General features: G+C 44.8%; 1 pseudogene; it reads right to left on the reverse strand.

Moving 5' to 3' along the window:
• Window positions 1-4,992: 4,992 nt before the first annotated feature.
• LOC118591804 lies at window positions 4,993-6,613 on the reverse strand (annotated as a pseudogene).
• Between the last annotated feature and the right edge of the window lie 375 nt (window positions 6,614-6,988).

Genomic DNA, 6,988 nt, shown 5'->3' on the forward strand with positions numbered 1-6,988 from the left:
ACACACACTCACACACTTGTGTATGTGTTGGATAACTTACAGCAGTCAGTTCTCTCTTTCCTTCATATAGATCCCAAGAATCCAACGCAAGGCTTGGTGACAAGTGTTACTGCTACCCTACCTGCTGAGCCCTCTTGCCAGCCCAGAAAGTAGTTATTGTTTCTTGGTTGGACACAGACACTGCTGTGCTCATCTTATATTAGTCAAGACAGTCTACGTCGGTGGTTCACCACCTTCCTCGTGCTGCGACCCTTTAACACGGTTCCTAATGTTGTGGTGACCTTGCCCCCCCATCACAAAATTATTTTTGTTGCTACTTCATCACTGCAATTATGCTACTGTTATCAAATGTTATACAAACATCAATGTCTTCCAATGGTCTTAGGCAACCCCTGTGAAAAAGCTATTCAACCTCCAAAGGGGTCATGGCCCACAGGTTGAGAATCTCTTGTCTAGGCACTGCTGAAGTGAAAAACAAATCCAAACCATGAGGAGTATTTTCTTCACTCGTGTCACAATTTTCTGTGGACTCTGCAGCCCACTTCTGTCTCCCACAATCATGTGTCTAGAACATGTGGCCTCCAAAGTGGCTGTGGTGGAGAAACAGAGAGGGGAAAGATAGAGACGTTTCCAGCCTCTGAGCCCAGATGTGGCCCGCATTGCCTCTTTCCCGATGGCTAGAACTTAGTTATCCATCTCTGATCTAATCGTGGGGGAACCTGGAAAATGTAGGAAGTCAAACAGAAGGTAGTGCTCACTGAGGGATTCAGTGCAAACTCTTGCTCCAAACCTCAAATCCCTACGGGAGAGGCCTTGGCCCAGCTTTGGTCAGCTGCCCACTCTTATCCTACCCATTCTTTTGGAAAAGGAGTCAGGCTGAGTGGAACGGCAACCATCTTCCCAGAATCTTGACCATATGACTCAGACATGGAAAGCAATGATGGCCCTGGGAAACAGCTTCTTCAGACAATCAGTGTCAGGAACCTGCATCCCAAACCATGGAGACTCCACTCTCTCAGGTTATTTCTCAGCAGTGGTTTCTGAGTTTTAGGGAAAACATAATTTTAGAAGTGAAAAATCTAATGACCTATATGGAGCAGGCAAATCTTCTTGTGACACACACACACACACACACACACACACACACACACACACGACCTCCCTGTGGAATAAAAGTGTCCAAGCTGTGATGGTGGTTGCTGGACATAGACGCCATTTCTCCTGGTCTCATTTGAGATTCCTATCTACAGGGGTGGGTGGTATTGAGGCCCTCCTCCAGGGACATTGGAGCTCTCTTCGGGCTATGTGGTGAGAGACTACTTCTTCGTCCCCTTTACAATTAGGAGTGGGGATATAATTTGCTCTGGCCAGTGACAAGTGACCACAACAGAAGCTTGCAGAGCTAGCATAACTACAGAGTCACCTGCTGAGTCTCCTGACTCAGCACATGCCGGACATTTGGTATGAGAGGACAGGGACTTTTATTATGTTGAACCACTGAGAGGAACAGTGTGTAGATAAACTAAGGCATTCAAACTACTAAACACTCACATGCAGCCATCCAGACAACAAGACGTGCTGATGATCAGGCAGATGCCCCTGTGACGTAGCAGAGTGTCCATCCTTCTACTTGAGGACGTCTACGTCCCAACTACTACTGTACTACGAGTTTGTTTACATGCCCTTTTATCGTGAAAGTCACATGAAGCATAGATCCACTGATACTTTAAACTGTAAAACCTTTGAATGTAAGAATCTATAGGAGCCAGGCAGTGCTGTAAAACCTCCAAATTGTGGTTCTAGAACTCTCCTACAGGACTTAGTGTCAGCTTCTGCATACTATTCCTGATGCTGGGAATCTGCCTCTGGAGTAAAATAATATACCTATCTTAGGCTCAGGGCCCAGTCAACCTGTAGCTTGTGCGGACATGAGCAAATATGTCCTGTGATGCAGGCATGAGCCAAGGTGTTCAGTCTGAAAAACAGACCAGAATTTAGCCTGCTCATCCTTTTGGCTGACCCTGAGGCACATGGCCCAACATGTCTTCCTGTGTTCATAAGCCCTGCCAATTTGCCTGGTTCTCCAGGTACTCTTATGGTCTAGCCTAGGAGCAAGAGTGTACCACAATTTAGAATTTGCTACATGATTCCCCAAAGAAGCTTTGATGAGGAGGAGATGAAGGATGAGAAATGATAGTAATTATTGTTAACCATTAGTAATATTATTGTGGTTTTTAATTATTACAGTAGTGGAGTTTCTAGTTACTCCCAGAAAAGCCTATTTAATGATTCATGTTGCTAAAATCCTCATGCTGATCATACTGACTTCAATCCCTGTTCCTAGGAGCATGGGATCAGGAGGATGTGAAGGAGATGAGAAGGACCAAAACCAGAATATTAACATCTTTCTAAGGACACACTTGGAGATTAGTGATGTTTGCTTGGCATATGGTTTTCTTCTTCCCCTCCCTGCCTCCTTCCCTCCCTCTCTCCCTTCTTTCCTTCTTCTCTTCTCCCTTCTCTTCTTACCCTCCACCTCTTGACAGGGTAACTGGTCCACACTGGCTTGAAACTCACTATGTAGTCCAGGCTATTCCCCTCCTCTACCTCTGAGTTCTGGGGTTACAGGTGCATACCATCTTGCCTTGCCTGATCTAAATACTTTCCTGTTTCTTCCACTGGAGGGTCATCCTGTGTCCGCACTCTACACATGTAATCTCCCCACACAGCACTCTTCCTGAGGTGCACCATGCTCCTGAATTCTCTCCTTTCCTTTCTCAGCAAATGGAAGTCCATCATCTTGGTGCAGCTGGTCTTTAAGGAGGGAAGTAAGTTGGGCTGAATTAACAGTATTAAGATGAGAAAGAGATTGTATTATTTTCCTAGAGGACCCCGCCCCTTCGGCTTTTACTTGTCAGTTTGTTTGCTCTCATGAGGATGTTTTCCCAGGAAGAGCCCATCCCTGGCTGCTCTTTGCTCCTGGATACAGCCTGTTAGAGCTGCTCCCATAATGCCTTCCCTTCGGAACACTGACTTTTCTGGAGTCTCTATTTTATCTGTTTTAACTCTCTTGTAGGAGAGCAGGAGTCAGCACAGAGGTGGACATGGGGAGGGTCGATGGATTGGAGGCTGCACTCATGTTTTAGTTGGGAGACACATGTGTTTGATTTAAGGTATTCTCAGGCGGGCCTTCCCACATCCATACCCAACAGCAGCACACACCCAGTTCTCTGCAGGGGAGGGATGTTTTCTGTGGTGAGACATGCCCAATTAGATTCAAGTCAAATTCGAGTCAATGCAGAAAATGAGAGGAGAGATAGCATTACTGTCAGCGTATTGCTCAACCAATATTGAATTGCCTGAAATTTTACGTTACAAGAAATTAGCTTTTAATTAAATGACTCTGTGGTGAATTGCATTGTTCTAAGGCGAACAGTAAGTGGGCTAATGATACCCCACTTTAAAAAAACGAAGCATGGTGTGGGCAGAGAAAGTTGTATTTTAATGGATCTACAACTATGCCTGAGTCACTATTACTGGAGGTTGATAAAAGCACATTCATTCTCAGAATATCAATCTCATATCCCATAGAAAGTACAGGAGATAAAATCTTGAAATCCAGACACAAGTAAATACAGTAAGTGTATAATCATCCGGGCAGAATGAATGCTATTCTCAGGAAATCCTCATGCCTCTCCCTCAGCTATCTGCCCACTGAGATCACAATAGACTCCAAGGAATTGGAATTTTCCCAGGAGTCTCATCTGGGAGAAGTGTAAGGATTCTGTCCTTAATTACGTCATCAGCCTGGGACGGTGGCCTAGCCTAAAAAGTGGGCGGGCCCTCGGTGTGTCTCCCTTTTCTCTTTCTGCTCTCTTCCCTCCACTTGGTCTCTTTGTCTCTCTGTCTCTGTCTCTCTCCCTCCCTCCCTCCCTCCCTTTCTCTCCCAATAAAGCTCTAGAAAGGTAACTATGTTGCACTGACTCTTCTGTCCAGCACTCTCTGCCAGCCGCCAGCCACGAGCACCGCCACCTTAACCAACAAGAAGGAAGGGCTGAAGCTGATGCCAGTCAGAGGAGGACCTTGTCTCCCCAAAGAGATTTCCCACAGTTCTGACAACCTGTCAGGCCACCTTTCAGGAGAGCTGGGAGCCCAGACAGTGATGGGTGGAGGTCAGTGCTGTGCTGACAGGACCGCACCTTGGTGGGATGGAGTTATGCACACTCCTCCCCTTCTGTTTAGACCCAGATCTCCTGTGTGCATTCCAAAGCTGGACTTCGGTCAGTAGAGGACCCACTGATCTGCTTCTCTTTTCAGGGTGGGTATATTGAACAACTGCTTTTCACCCCCACCCCCATGATCGAAGATGTCTTTTTTTTTTTTTGTTTCTCAAGACTTTATATTCTAAACATACAGAATAAAGAATGGTGTGCTCATTGGGGAATCACCAACCAGACTTTCCTTATACTGTCTCAGAATTTAAAGATCATTTTCCCCAGAGGGTGTGCAATGTATTATAAAGTGATCTTTTTGAGGGTGGGAAAGGAAGACATATAACATTGTTCCATGATAGACATGCAAGATCACAATCCAACATATATATAACTTATATACACTTGATTACTTAAAAACAACAATCATTTGTGACAAGTCTAGGAAGCCTGACATACTTAAGATACTTCAGAATGTTTTGTGTTTTGCAGGAGTTTCCCATTCGTACCATGTGGGCCCTTTGAAAGTAACAGAAGGCCAATTTTTGTTGAATCTACAGTAGACTATCACGCCCACCCTATCGAAACACAACGTGTATTGAATGGAGGGTGGAGACCTTCCATAGCACATAAAGGAAAGTATGTCAATGTAAAATGCAGACTAAACTGCTTTCAGGAACCAATACAGGCTGGAAAAGGGGACCTTCCCTCCTGGTCTGAGCCTTCCCAGTGTAAGGCAGGACCATCCATGTTAACTTCTGCTGATAAAAGCCTTCTCTGCTTATTTAGTTTTCTCCTCTGAGTTCAAGTTCTGCTGGATTCATTTGGTGTAACCTTGTGCCATGGAATTAACAATAACCAGGGTAAGGTAACATTCCATTACAGTGACCAGCTTCTCAAGCTTACAGGACACTTCTCCCTGCTGTGTGCCCAGATATTACTGAAAAGGCTTCTGCAGAGACGGACCTGTGTGAGAACAGCACCAGTGAAGGCCACCATCTGCTGCACGATGTGCTTTCAGAAAGATATTATAACTAAGATTTTCTGGATATGTACTTTAATGATTGCTTTTGCAATCAGGGTTGCACCAAAGACATCCAAAAAGGTACAAGGGAGTGTCCACATGTTTTTCAGCCTGGTCAAATGGAGGGTTTGGAATAGAAACACAGTCCAAAATTAAAAACAGACCAGCTTTCTGTGCCAGGTTTTAAACTGCCAGTTTAGCCCCTGATGCAACGTCTTGTGACCTCTCTGCATGTTCCAGCATTTCTTCAAATTCTTGATATTCTTCATCTTCTGGTTCTGCACCTGAGAGGTGAGCTGCCCTGGCCACGTGCAGGCCTCAATTCTAATTTGAGATGGTATTCCACAAAGAAATGGCTCCTTCAGGGCATTCTGATCTGGACAGATGATCTGGTCAGGATAAGGTGGCTCGGGGAAGTTAACTGCACTGCACTGTCATTGGTTGTTTTTACTCTCCGGCTCTTTGCTCTTTGGGGGTCTGTTGTCTAGATCACACGGAGGCTTATTCTTTCTTATGAATGCCTGGCCTTAGCTTGGCTTGTTTATTGCCAGCTTTTAACTTATCCTGTCTACCTTTTGCCCCTGGGCTTTTATCTTTCTCTATTTCTGTATATCTTTCTTTACTCCTTACTCCATGGCTTGCTGTGTAGCTGGGTGGCTGGCCCCTGTTGTCCTCCTCTTCTCCTTCTTTTCTCATTCCTCGAACTCTCTTATGAAATTTCTCCTTCTACCTATTCTCTCTGCCTGCCAGCCCCAGCTATCCCTCTCCTGCCTCGCTATTGGCTGTTCAGCTCCTTATTAAACCAATCAGGTGTTTTAGATAGGCAAAGTAACACAGCTTCTCAGAGTTAAATAAATGGAACATCTGCAACTTCAAAGAATGTAACACATCTTTGCATCATTAAACAAATGTTCCACACCATAAACAAATGTAACACATCTTAAATTAATTTTCCACATCATTGCATTCATCATTAGCTACTGTAATTAAAGCTATGTGTGGGCCAGAGTAAAGCAGAAAGGTATGGGGGCCCACAGAGGACAAAACCCCCAAGCCTATCCAGTAGCCATCAGAAAGAAACTGCTTCTCTAACCACCGCGCATACTGTTGGCGCGCTCCTTCCAGACGGCACATAGCTATAAGCACAGCGAGAAGTCGTGAAAACACCACAAATGTTGGACAATGACACAAGTTTGAAGTCCATTCCTTCAAAACTACAAGAGTTTCCAGAGAAAAATACTGCAAGATAATGAGCAGTTGTCTTCTCTATCCATTCTCTTCTTTCACGTACTGAAGAAGGGCCTGTGAAACTTCTGTTGTGCTGTCCCTTACTCATTGCTACATTTGTTAGTCACGATTTTTTTCCATTCTCTGCCATTTCATAGATCAGTAGCTCTGGGTAAGCCGCTCGGACCCTGGCTTCTCTGGATCTCAGGGTCCTGGAAAGGGGCCACCAGCAGTGTCTCACACACCCACTGCTGGGACAACTCTGCTCTCACTTCTATCTGTCAGTTTATTGACCTATTGAGGATGGGTGGTTGGGCCTAGGTACCAAGGCTGCCACAGGAACCTTAACAACTCCATCTAAGAACAAGCTCTCTGCATCTATAATTTCCATAACTGTAGATCTAACCAACCACAGGTCAAAAATGGTCAGCAGAACTCTGTTTCTTGTGAACATGAACAGATGTTTTTCTTGTCTTTATTCCCTAAGATACAGTATAACTGTTAGTTACTTAGCATTTACATGTTA

Source organism: Onychomys torridus, chromosome 10, assembly GCF_903995425.1.
Source record: "Onychomys torridus chromosome 10, mOncTor1.1, whole genome shotgun sequence".
NCBI lineage: Eukaryota > Metazoa > Chordata > Mammalia > Rodentia > Cricetidae > Onychomys > Onychomys torridus.